The 13555-nt window shown below is 41.0% G+C and overlaps 1 non-coding gene across 1 annotated transcript; it reads right to left on the minus strand.

Annotated features, from left to right (window-relative positions):
- Positions 1-3528: 3528 nt before the first annotated feature.
- Positions 3529-3635, minus strand: LOC120364115 (U6 spliceosomal RNA). Its single transcript, XR_005579467.1, has one exon. It is a non-coding gene; the product is annotated as a U6 spliceosomal RNA (small nuclear RNA).
- Between the last annotated feature and the right edge of the window lie 9920 nt (positions 3636-13555).

The following is a 13555-nucleotide window of genomic DNA, read 5'->3' on the forward strand; positions in this document are numbered from 1 at the left end:
TGGGATTACAGGCTTGAGCCACAGCGCCCGTCCTAAATTAGATTTTAAAAACTAAAAAGCCTTGTGGGACACTATGAAATCTTCGAAATTATGGAAATTGATATTCATATTGATATGTAAATGTGCATATGCTATTGTCTATTAATAATGACAGCTGTGCCGGGCACGGTGGGGCGTGTCTGTAGTCCCAGCTACTCCGGAGGCTGAGGCTGGAGGAACTCCTGAGTCCAGGAGCTCTGGGCTATAGTGCGCTATGCCAATCGGGTGTCCGCACTAAGTTTGGCATCAATATGGTGACCTCCTGGGAGTGGGGGACCACCAGGTTGCCTAAGAAGGAGTGAACCGGCCCAGGTCAGAAAAGGAGCAGGTCAAAACTCCCATGCAGATCAGTAGTGGGATCGCGCTGGTAAATAGCCGCTGCACTCCAGCCTGGGCAACATTTAGAGACCTTGTCTCTAAATTTTTTTAAATTAAAAAAAAGTAAAAGAAAAATAAAAGTTAAAGAAATAATGACAGCTGTTACAATAACAAGGAATGGCATAAAATTTATTTGAACACAATGGGTCTGATTCAGCAACTTGGATCTGTTAAGAATATCTTCAGTAAAGCACTTTATTGTAAATAAACACTACTTTACATTTTGTAATATTATATATTCTATGTGTTTTGTTCATTGAGCAGTTACATCAGAGAATGGATTTCAGTGACAACAGTATTAAAATATGGAAAGTATCTTATGTTAAAAGAGTTTGGTGTGTACAGATTGTAGTGGTGGTTACACAAATCTATATATTAAAATATTCACAGAATAGTATACCCAAAAAGTTCATTTTACTGTATGATAATTCAAATAATAAAAATAACTGTAGTTTTTTTTTTTCTTTTTTTGCATTGGGTGCCTTCATCACGTTACCCAGGCTACATTGCCCTGCCACGCCCAGTCAAACCGAATTTTCAAGATGTAATAAATAGTTTAGATTTTTTTTAATGCTTGTGCTGGGCTCTGAAGGATAAAAATATAACTTATGGCATAAAATAAACATTTTTTAAAAAATTATAAATAATGCTAAGATTATAAAGAACAAGAAAAATATTTTAAAGTATATCCCCCCAAACATCACAAAACAATCTATCACAGACACAATCTGGGACTTTGAGCCTTTTCAAGGGAAAATTTGAAGGCTAGTCAATCTTCACAACGTAAACTTCTTACACTCAAAACATGAGATGGCTTTCCTAGGATTTACTGGCTAGGAATAAATATTTTGCTCAGCAATTAATAAAAATAATTGTAAAAATTTATTTGCTTCATAGAATAAGAACTGGAAGGAAACTTAAAGAATTATTTGATAGGTTGGGTGCGGTGGCTCAAGCCTGTAATCCCAGCACTTTGGGAGGCCAAGGCGGTTGGATCACGAGGTCAAGAGATCAAGACCATCCTGGCCAACATGGTGAAACCCCATCTCTACTAAAAATACAAAAATTAGCTGGGCATGGTGACATATGCCTGTAGTCCCAGCTACTTGGGACGCTGAGGCAGGAGAATTGCTTGAACCTGGGAGGCGGAGGTTGCAGTGAGCTGAGATCGCACCATTGCACTTCAGCCTGGCGCCTGGTGAGAGAGTGAGACTCTGTCTCAAAAAAAAAAAAAAAAAAAAAAGAATTATTTCATTACCTTCAAGCAGGTGTAAATAAAGGTATTTAACCAAAACTTACAAATCTCTTCTCAGAGATCTCCAAACACAGAGATTCCACAGTGGCCATCAGTGAACATGTTTCTGTGTTTTAGCTCTAGGATAGTTAGGTTGGGGATGTGAGTCTGTGTTTCTACTGAAACAGCTTCTATGTTAAGTTCTTTGATCCTCTGGGATCTCTCAAGGCATGGAGAACTACTATAAAAATTCCTCTTCTAGGAAATATCCATGCTTTTCAAGACATTAATTGGATTATCTCTTTAGCCATTCTTCTTCAAGTTTAACAAACCTGCTCTTGATGTGATATGCTCATAGAGATGCCCATAAGACATTTCTATCATAATAGCTCTTTCTGTTCACTTTGGGTTGTCCACATCCTATGTGGCTTAAAAAATCAGTGACCAAAGCAGGCCCTGTACTCTTTTTAATACTCAGCCCCAGTCCTGAGGGTAGAGTGCTAGAGGGCTTCCTGGGCCATGCATTCGATGTTTCTTTCCCTCCATCCCTTCCTTCCTTTCTTTCTTTATCTTTCTCTTTCTTTCTTCTTTCCTTCATCCCTCCCTCCTTCCCTCCCTCCCTTCCTGCCTTCTCTCTTTCTTTCTTTCTTTTTCTCCCTCCCTCTCTCTTTTTCTCTCTTTCCCTCCTCCCTCTCTCCCTTCCTTCCTTCCTTCCTTCCTCTCTCTTTCTGGCATTCTTGAAAGAAGTTAGATGTTGCATATACAAACCAAATACAAATGGGCCTCATGTAAAACACAAAGCCTCAGTAAAGAAACACATAGTTCTTTAGTTAACTTTTTAGTTAGTGATGGAAATGCCTTTAAGGATATGAAAAGGAGCCCCCTTCAGCCAAAGATGTACAAGTATGTGACTGAAATAAAAAGAACCTCCTCCAGGTGGTAGCCAGAGTAGTTACTATTCCCTTCCCGTCAACATTGGGGTGGATGTATAGATCCCTTCCGCCACAGCAGCAGAACAAAATAAAATGAGGTTTTTTGTTTGTTTGTTTGTTTTGAGGCGGAGTTTCGCTCTTGTTACCCAGGCTGGAGTGCAATGGCGCGATCTCGGCTCACCGCAACCTCCGCCTCCTGGGTTCAGGCAATTCTCCTGCCTCAGCCTCCTAAGTAGCTGGGATTACAGGCACGTGCCACCATGCCCAACTGATTTTTTGTATTTTTAGTAGAGACGGGGTTTCACCATGTTGACCAGGATGGTCTCGATCTCTTGACCTCGCGATCCACCCGCCTCGGCCTCCCAAAGTGCTGGGATTACAGGCTTGAGCCACCGCGCCTGGCCCTAAAATGAGTTTTATAACTGGTATTCATAACAATTTATAGATAACTACAGAATTAAATGAGGAGCCATCTCTGATAGATGTATAATAATAGGAAAAGAAATATCTAGACCTGTAGACATAAAGTTGATGAAGACACTTGACATTAAATTTCGAACTTCAAGTAACACCCCTAGACCAAGATTTTTCTGTAATTCCTAAGTTGGCCCTGATTCAAAGAAGTGACCAGGTTGGCACAGGCCAACTTTAGATATGAACAGGAACTAAAGGAGGTCTAGCAGAGACCCGTAACCCACTAGTTGATGAGGAGGAAGACAAAAAACAGAATTAGAACCAAGGATTTCATAGTCTTAAGGACAAAGGGGTTTTTTGTCCATTATTGGGGAAAGGATCCATACTTTAGGTGAACCCTCATATATTTCTTACTGACTGGCATATTATTCATTCTGTGGTATATTTCATTTCTCTTTGCTGAACATTTTGCAATCTTTTAAAAAATCCCTGCTTATGTTCTCTTTATTTTTTTTATTTTTGTAATTAAAAAATATGAGGGAACGCTTCACAAATTTGCAAGTTATCGTTGCGCAGCGGCCACACTAATCTTCTCTGTATTGTTCCAATTTTAGTACATATGCTGCCGAAGCAAGCACTGTGTTCTCTTTCATGTACCTGAACTTGGAGGACGCAAGAGAGCTGGCTTCTCAATTCTGTTGCTCAGAGTACCTAAAGATAAACAAATAAACAGCTTCCCCAGACAGGCCTGTTACTGTTTGCTTGTGCCACCTATTATTTACCCAAGAATGAGGCCTATTTTGTGAAGAAGAAAAGAAGTTCCGCTCTAGAAACTGTTCAGGGAGGCTTTTGTTTTATATTACAGGTGGCGGAGGAATGCAGTGGGGAGGTTTCTATGAAATTGGCATTGTCAACTGCCCAAGGCAGAACTTGTGGTAGCTTGAGAGCTTGTCTCTGTTTTAAATTCCTGAAAAAGCCGGGTGTGGCGGCATGCACCTGTAGTCCCAGCTACTTGGGAAGCTGAGGTGGGTGGATGGCTTGAGCCCAGGAGTTCTGTGCAACATCAATCGCATGTTCGTGATAAGTTCAGCATCAATATGGTGACCTCCTGGGAGCAAGGGATCACCAGGTTGCCCAAGTGGGGGTGAACTGGCCCAGGGAAGAAATGGAGCTGGCCAAAACTCCAGTGATGATCAGTAGTGGGATCACACCTGTGAATAGCCACCGCATTCCAGCCTGGACAAACATGGTATCTTATTAAAAAAAAAAAAAAAAAAAAAAAAAAACTGGAAAAAATAAACCCTGAAAATTATGGGCCCACTTCCAATCTTTTCTCTGCTTTCCTGACACAAGATATTGGTGCAAAAGAAATTGCAGTTTCTGCCATTTAAAAGTAATGGCAAAAACTGCACCTACTTTTGCACCAACCTAATAATATGGGTCCAAGAAAGAAACCAAAGATTAATGCCTCCAATAAAGAAAAGTCTTGTCATATAACTGCCGTTCTTAGACTACTTGGGCTGCTATAACAAAATACCATAAACTGGGTAGCTTTAAAGCAACAGAAATGCCGGGCGCGGTGGCTCACGCTTGTAATCCCAGCACTTTGGGAGGCTGAGGCGGATGGATCACTAGGTCAAGAGATCGAGACCATCCTGGTCAACATGGTGAAACCCCGTCTCTACTAAAATACAAAAATTAGCCGGGCCTGGTGGCGCACGCCTGTAATCCCAGCTACTCAGGAGGCTGAGGCAGGAGAATTGCTTGAACCCGGGAGCCGGAAGTTGCAGTGAGCAGAGATCGCGCCATTGCACTCCAGCCTGGGTAACAAGAGCGAAACTCCGTCTCAAAAAAAAAAAAAAAAAAAAAAAGCAACAGAAATTTAGGCCAGGCGCAGTGGCTCACGCCTGTCATCCCAGGAGTTTGGGAGGCTGAGGCGAGCGTATTACAAGGTTAGGAGTTCGAGACCAGCCTGGCCAATATGGTGAAATCCCGGTCTCTACTAAAAATGCCCACATACACACAAATTAAGCCAGGCATGGTGGTGGGCACCTGTAGTCCCAGCTACTGGGGAGGCTGAGGCAGGACAATCGCTTGAACCTGGGAGCAGTGAGCCGCCACTGCACTCCAGCCTGGGTGACAGAGCAAGACTCCGTCTCAAACAAAACAAACAGAAATGTACTGCTCAATATTCTGAAGACTGAGAAGTCCAAAATCAAAGCAGATTTGGTGTCTGGTGATGACCTATTTTCTGGTGTATAGATGGCACCTTCTTGCTGTGTCCTCACAGCAAGATGGAAGGGGTAAGGGTCTCTCTGGGGTCTCTTTTATAAGGACACTAATCCCATTCATGAGGGCTCCCTCCTCTTTACCTAATCACTTCCCAAAGTCCCTGTCTTGTAATAGCATCACCTTAGGGGTTAAGATTTTAACACGAACTTTGGAGGGACACAAACATTCAGGTGATAGCACTGCCCAAATGCTAATGCAAACTCATTGTTGCTCAATTTGTTATTTAAACACTGTGCATTATTGCATTATCTTCCACTTGTCCTCTTTCCTTCTGTAATTTGTCCATATTGGCTTGTTCTATCTTCTGTCACTTCTTCCCTCCCTTCTGTCTGGGTTTCATTCCCGAACAAGGGCTCTGTGCCTGTCTCCCTGCTCAGACCCATTCGTAATTGTAATTACCACCTTAGTCTTGCCCAGTGGCAGTATCTTCACCCACAGATTTAACTGAGGTAAAACTATTACCTGTTAGACAACTTTAGCTCTGCAACATAAACATCTGAGTTAAGAAAAAATTACGAGTACACAAGTCACACGTAGTGTTGGAGAATACTAGTCCTACAAGGTATAAGCAGATAAGGCAGGTGAGGTCCAAGCCAGTTTCTCTATGGGGCAATGTCTTTCACTTAATGTAACAGTGCATTATAAAGGAAAGGAAGGAAGGAAGGAAGGAAGGAGGAAGGGAGGGAGGGAAGGAAGGAAGGAAGGAAGGAGAGAGAGAGAGAGAGAAAGAAAGGAAAGAAAGGAAAAAAGAATGAGAAGAAAGATTTTTAATGAATCCACACTCAAAAAAAAAGGAGGCAAACTAGTATGAACAGAACAATTAGAAAACAAACTATAAATTTCACTTTACATTTGCTAGACAAAGGAGTTACTATCATGAGAATTTAACCATCACAAAATATTTTGCTGAACAGTATTTATTCCTATATTAAGGAAGCAATGTCCATAGACAGAAGTGTGAGTTTAAAGAAACTAAAAACTTAAGATGGCCAGATTAACGATATCTTTCATTTTCTTATTTATAGGTTTATGTATTTTTCAAATTATTTGGAAAGAACTTTTGGAACTGAAAAAAGTTTAAACACTAAAAATTCTTTTCTACATTTTTCCTGTTGAATTCGTATTCTGTTTATGAACTAGGAACACGATATCCCCAAGGTGCTATTGATGTCATCCAGTTGTAGCCAACTATGTGCTTAAATAATAATTCAAGTGAGGAAGAGAAATATATTTTTCAGAAAGTGACAGCAATATTATGCTTTTATACCTTGTTGATATGATCCAAAATGTGAAGATATTTAAAAATACTTGAGTTACTAATTTTTTTTTTTTTACTTTTCCTCTACATTAATGACACTACAAAGCTATGTATATTTTGGTAGTCACCAAACCATTAAAAATGTCAATATCATTATTGTTATCCATTCTCTACACAAGGATTTTTCCATGTTGGAACTACTAACATTTTGGGCTAGATAATTCTCTGCTGTAGGGTGCTGTTTTCTGCCGTGTGGGAGGCTTAGCACCATTCCTGGTCTCTACCCAACAGATGTGATGACCAAAAACGTCTCCAGATATTGCCAAATGTCCCCTGAGGGGCAAAATTGTCCCTGCTTGAGAAACACTGCTGTATAGTGAGTTATTAGTATCCAAATATTTTGATTATCTTTTTAACCGTTACCTATTACCCCGGCCACATTAATCATGCCATGATTCACATTGATCACAATGATTAAAGAAATTATAGATTTGTTACGTTGCTCAGGCACTTACCATTAGGCTGTTAGACAAAGTCTGGGAATATAAGGGGAAAAAATTCCCATAATTACAAAAAATAAAAGATTACATGAAAAGAGCAAAGGTGTTGGCTGTACACTGGGATCCAATGACATTCATTTGTTGAAGTTGCCTGAATGACTCCAAGACGTACAGCAGCTATTATTCACTTAGCTATAACACAGCAAACATTAACACATATTTTGAAAAGGAGAGATGTTGCTTCATGTGACAATACTGATAATATTTAAGAAGAGATGTGAGTGACTCATCAGACACTCAGGCATAATTTTTCCCTCTACCTGTTACTAATCATTTTTCTCACTGCCTTTTTTATTTAAGCACATGTTCAGTAGCACCCACAATCAAAATTCTACTATAAAACAAAACATCGAATATCTTCCTTTTATTTTATTAAAACAAGCATTGTAAATGATCACTAAGAGTGAATAACATAAACAATAAGTATTATTTGCATCACCATTCTTCTAGATTTTTATGTCACCACTGTGAATGTTGGATGGCCTTTTGTCTCTTCTAAATGTCCCATTCCTTATGGATAATTAAAAATGACCCATAAGCAAAGTTAAGCTGTAAGAGGATTTTTTTCAAACATACAGCCTTGACTCGTACTATTGTTATCCTCCAATTTCCTTTGGACATTTTCAATAATAATATGTGAGTTTTAAAACTTACTTAAAATGACTCTTTTTAAAAAAGAAAACACCGTAGTGGGATGCTGGGATTGCATTCATCCCAGCATGCTCCACCACTGTTCTTTGGATGGCAATCACAGGACCCAGATATCAAGCTGTGGAAGAGATTCTTCCAAGCAACAGCATCTGGCTCTTTGGCAAACTGAACAGGCAGTTGCCCTGGTGGCTTTGGAGTTGCCTCTGGGTCTGTCACGGGGTAAGGCTGCTGATGGAGTGTCTGGATTCTCATCTTTTCATTTCACTGTCTTTCTCATATACCTTTTGGGCATCAAGAGACCCACTCTCTTCCATAAGGCAAACACTGCCCTCCTTAAGCCTAATGAACTTTTACATAAACCCTGTGGTACTTCCGTAAGTATCCCTTTCCATTGCCCACATCTCTTGTGGAAGTGCAAAAATAGGCAAACATTTTGGCATCAGCAACACTAGCATTCTATTTCACACCCCACTTACAGAGAGAAACAGAAATTAAATGCCGTATTCTCAGTTCTGAATATTTTAAGCTTGTATTTTCACCTTCTTTGCTCATAATAGATCCTTTTGCCAGTTAAACTTAATACATTCATATTTATAATATGAATAGCTACCTAATCTCATTTTAAAAAATTTAGGATTGCATAATCTAAGCTGGTAAGGTGGTATAAAGACTATAGGAGCTTAGTCTGAAGAATTTATGGCACTTCAAAATCGTAAGTGCAGTCGTTGGAACAAATAAACACCTTGAATACCAGAATCAGTAGCTCCAGAACAAAGGGGCTCTTATATCCTCTTAGCTGTGAAGGAAATTAAAAAGATCAAATTTGAAAAATAAAGAATAAGTTTTTAGAGGTTTGTGAATTAAAAAAACAAACAAACTCCGAATAATCTGCATGAAAAGTATTAATCAATATGGCTTCTCTACAGACCACCAGCTATGCACAGGCACCATGACCCACAATTCATACCCAAAAGGTAAAGTACTATTGGTGAGGATGTGGCTCAAAGACTCTAGTGTGTCCAAACACACACTAGATCAGTGGGGCTGATTTGTAAGAGGTAGCGTTTAATTCTTCTTGTGAGAATTCTTCAGAAAAAAGAAATCTTCATGTACTTGCCACCTCATAGAGACTCAGTTTTAATCTGCTATTTGATCACCACATTCAATAACTCCATCAATAACCTATGAAAAATTTCATGGTTTAACATGGGGTTTTTTTTAAAAAAAAAGTATCTTGGTAATGTCTCCATTATGAATAGAAAGCAAATAAAATAGAAAGAGGGAGAATCTTTATAAGAAAGACTGCATTTGAGTGTAAGTTGTTACTTGAAAAATCCTAAATTCTAAGAGAAATTAAAACCCCTTAATTTCTAGGACTGGCAAGTAGTTGAAGCAAAAATGGACAAAAATAAATAACAATAACTACTTCTAGCCCAGAAAGGGGATTTTAAAAAGTAAATTGTATTTACAATAATTTGAATACTTTTTTGCATTCTGTTAGAAATAAGAATGTAATGATGGCATAAATGCACATATAGTTTCTATCTTTTAGAGGTGAGCTAAAAGAATGTAGAGTTAAATCTAAAGTTTGTTTTTATTCCTATCAAAAAAATTATTTTTTACTAAACACAAAATAAATCATACACTCAGCTTCCTTCTGATTTTATTTTTTAGAAATAAATTCGAGTCAAACATTAAGAGTCATGGACTTTGGTCAGTTCATGCAATCAACTCCTACAGCTTTCCCTAGGAACACTGCTAGATGAGCAATACAACTCCTTGCAACCTTGAGCAACTGACAAATCTCTCCAGACTTAATTTTCGGCCAGAAGAGAGTAATGAAAACTTTTAGATCAAATGTTTATTATAAGTATTTGATTATTTGAAATGAGAAAAACACGAGCCTCTAGACATAATCAATTCCTGACAATTGCCTAATACATAGTAGGCCCTCCAATATGCTTGTTGAATGCATACATGAATGAATGAATTAATGTGAGTTCCTGCTACATTCAACTTTTGAAAAAGTACTTATGCTCCGGACACTTCCTGGCTTGATAACACAAATCTTTAGATAAATCAGAGACTTCAATAAATATTTTTGCATGTGAAAAATAAACGAATTTATCCATCCTGCCATGAGGGCACAAATGGGTTAATAAACCAAATTGATCTGAATGTGCAGTTGGATTTAAGAATATATGGTCTAATGTAAAATGTCTGCTTTTACTGAAATGTTTTCATTAGGACTCTAGGGTTGACTGAAGTTTTATCTACCCAATGCCGACACCAGGATATTAAAAATATTTCTTGATGATAATGAAATTTTTTGGTTTCCCTCCACTTCCTTGGTGAATATCTCATGTTTACAGAATGTCTTTTTGTTAGAGAACGCCTTCAACCAATAGTTCTGGTTTTCAGTTGAACCAGTAGGGAAAGGTCAGGATAGACTTAAGCCCATGATTCTGTTGGTACCCAAGGTCTAGGTACCACGCCTGTTTCTTCTGTGCTTATCTGACATATTTTGTCCATCAGATGCAAAACAGCTTAATCAAAAGGGTTACTGCTTTTCCAGTAATCCAGAATACTCCATCTACATTTGATGTGATCTGTGTGTTCCTTAAGTGATGCCTTTCATTGTCATATTTTGGAGCTAAGTACTGGAAGCAATTATATCTTTCACTTTTTGCTTGTTCATTAGTTGAATAAGCTGTCAGAAAACTGCCATTGAGGCTAAGAGTTACTGTCTGTGGTTGAACTAGCTTAAATGGTATTCAATAAATGATTAGGAATGTCATTATTGAGTGGCTATCCAAAGTCAGACACTTGCTAATAAAGATGCCTCCAAGCATCCATAGGTTAAAAGCTAAGAAACAGATCCACAAATGGAAGCAAGTCTGTTGTTCCTCTTATGTGGTTGGGCAAGTAAGACATCTAGGCTTCACTCTATCCCCAGGAAACCTGGGCCCCTTCTTACTCCAGCTGACACACGTGGCCTCACCAAAAGCAGAAACTAGGGCTTGGTTGATAAATAGTAACTGAATACTTCAAGGTTTGCCATCTGAAAAGGCTATTTTAAAAGAACAGGTGAAACTCTAGATACATCATGCAAGGAGGCTTATCCAACACTGAAGCTGGAAAGGAGGCCAGAAGATTCCTAGACCAGATCAAGTAGCTGATAGTTGGCTCTCACCAAAAGGAGGCTACAATGTTTTAGAGACTCACCTGCCCTAAGGGAGGGAGAGGAGGCACCTGGTGCTTGGTGGAAATCTCCAGGTCTGCTTGTCTTCAGAGCCTTGAAAAGGCCCCCTAGCTTGTGGGCAAAATCACAGAAGTGGCAAGTCTACAGGAAGTCTGCACATAAATAGACGGAAACAGGGAAGAGAGTGGGGTATGCTTGACTGAGGGACGACAGAGCTGGCCCCAGGATACCGAGGGCTGCGGAGGGAAGCGTGCGTTTGTGGAAGGGGCTTTCCATTGAGGCTAAGCCTCAAGGGAGGGAAGTGTATTCAGTCGGGCTTTGGAGACAGGGTCCTTCCTCCTCCACGAGGCTGGATGTGTGCAAGTGTCCGCAGGGCAGCCGCCGAAGTCTAACTACCTGCTCTTCTCTTCTCGCTTCTCGACACTTCCCACGGACTCAGACCCCAGCAATCTCTCTCTCTGGCACTGCGCGTGGCTAATCAAAGCGAGAAGCTTTGGGAACTCCCCAGAAGGTGCGCGCTCCCCATCTAACCTTAGGTGAAGGGAAGTGACGGCCTGGTCATGGAGCGCCTGTCAGCCTGCAGCCGCGCCCTGGCTCAAACTGGGACTGGTTGTGGGGAATACTGATGGGAGAGCCCCCTTCCCCGGCTGTCGGAGCCTTAGCTGGGAGACTGTGCTAAGGAAGAGGCCCGGGCAGAGTCAGTTCCGAGGGGTGTAAGACGCCAAGCAAGAGGGGCCTACCCTATTGCAAACCCCGAACCACCTTGTGGAGACCAGAGTTAGCCCCTTCCGCAAGCTGTAATGGCCCTGAGGGTCTTGGGACTGCGGAGGTCTCCCCGTCCGGCGCTGGCTCCCCTAGCTCGACGCACAGGGTCCGAGGCGGCTGGCGTGAGGTCTCAGCTGGTCGCACCTCGCCACGATGCGAAAAGACTACCAAAGGCCGCCGACGTCTCCTCCCAGCCTGGAGTTGGGACGTACTAGGGTGTAGAAAGGTCGGGATGTCCCCCCACCCCAAACACACACGCGCTCGCGAGCACACATGCAGACACAGACACGCGCGCGCGCGCGCACACGCACGTACGCTTTGCTCCCCTGGCCTGAGAGCTGGAGAGGGGGCGCTTTGGAAAACTTGGCTGATTCGCCGGATGACCATGTGCGCTCAAGACTGTACCCGCCAAACATAACCTTAATTTTACAAGATGTTTTTCCCAGTAACTTTTCTGCAAATGAGTCAGAACAGATCCCAGTTTCCGAGGCAGCCCAGTCCGGTTTGTTAAACTTCTCAAAATGTACCCGGCGGCTCTGAGCCTCCAAATCCTCCATCGCGCGGGGGCCGCGGCCGCCCTCACCCGGCTCCGCGCGCACAAACGGAAAGGCGCGAGGTCTGCGCGGAGAGCCAGGCAGCCCCGGCGCCTTCAGCGGGGCGGTGCAGCTCGAGACCCGGCGACCCGCGGGCAGGGGCGTCCAGTCCCGCGCCGCACTTGCTAGAAAATAGCCCGCCTGACCACAGCCGGCCCTGGCGCTTGCACATTAAGAAACTCAAATTTAAGAAGTGGGTGAATTGGGAAAGGAGGGAGCCGGGGGAGTTTGCACCGTGTATCTCAGGTATGAGCACTTTTCACTGACATTGATGCAACTGCATTAGAGTTAATGGCAGCAGCCTGCTTCTCATTATTAATTGTCTTTGTGTTTGGATAAAGTATGTAATCTTCTTCTCAACCACACCATTAAAATAGGTTGCCTTTTCAATTAAGAACTGTTGTGAGCACAGCAGTCAATTTCCTAATGAAGATGCATTATATTTTCACTTTTTAAAAAATAAATGGAAAATCCCAGGTTTTCATTAGACACGATTACAGAGAAATACAAGAGGGCTTCTCTAAAATTCATGCGGTCATGTAGTGCATTAAACGCCAGGCTTTTAAATAAATTGAAATTTCTGCAGATAAAAGAAAAGCATGGCTATCAAATATGTTGAAACACGCTTCATTCAGATTTTTAAAAGCAAACATAATGAGTTCATTTTTCTAAATGTACGTAACAGATACAAGAGTTTGTAAAAGTATAGTGACTGCCTGAAAATACACTATTAACTTTTTTTGGGGGGGGGGTCCCTTCTAGTTTACGGATGATTTGCAGATCTTAAACTAAGCGGTGAATGTTGGAAATGCACTATACACATTTAGATAATGTTCGGCCTTTGAACAGTTACCTCGGATTAATCTTTCAGGAGCACAAAGGGTCTGGTCTGTGCAGCTACAATTCGTTTTTGTTTGTTTGTTTGTTTGTTTCCTTTCTTGCCTGCTTTCATTTTCTTTTCTCTTTTAAGACAAATTGAAAGCCATTGACTCTGGTAAAACTGTTTAAAATTCTATGCCTTTGAAATAAGCAGCTTTTCAATTGTTGCCCCCCCCAAAAAAAATCAAAAATTGCAAAGTTCTAATTTTGAAGTTTTAAAATTGGTCAGAAATATTCATCCTGGATCTGAAAATGGAAAGTTTGCATCCATGAACAACAGTGAAAAAGTGTGTGTTATTCATTCTCTAATCTTGAGAATTTAGGAACATATAGTGAAAGGGATCTGTCAAGATCTATG

The sequence above is a fragment of the Saimiri boliviensis genome, chromosome 2, assembly GCF_048565385.1.
Source record: "Saimiri boliviensis isolate mSaiBol1 chromosome 2, mSaiBol1.pri, whole genome shotgun sequence".
NCBI classification, from domain to species: domain Eukaryota; kingdom Metazoa; phylum Chordata; class Mammalia; order Primates; family Cebidae; genus Saimiri; species Saimiri boliviensis.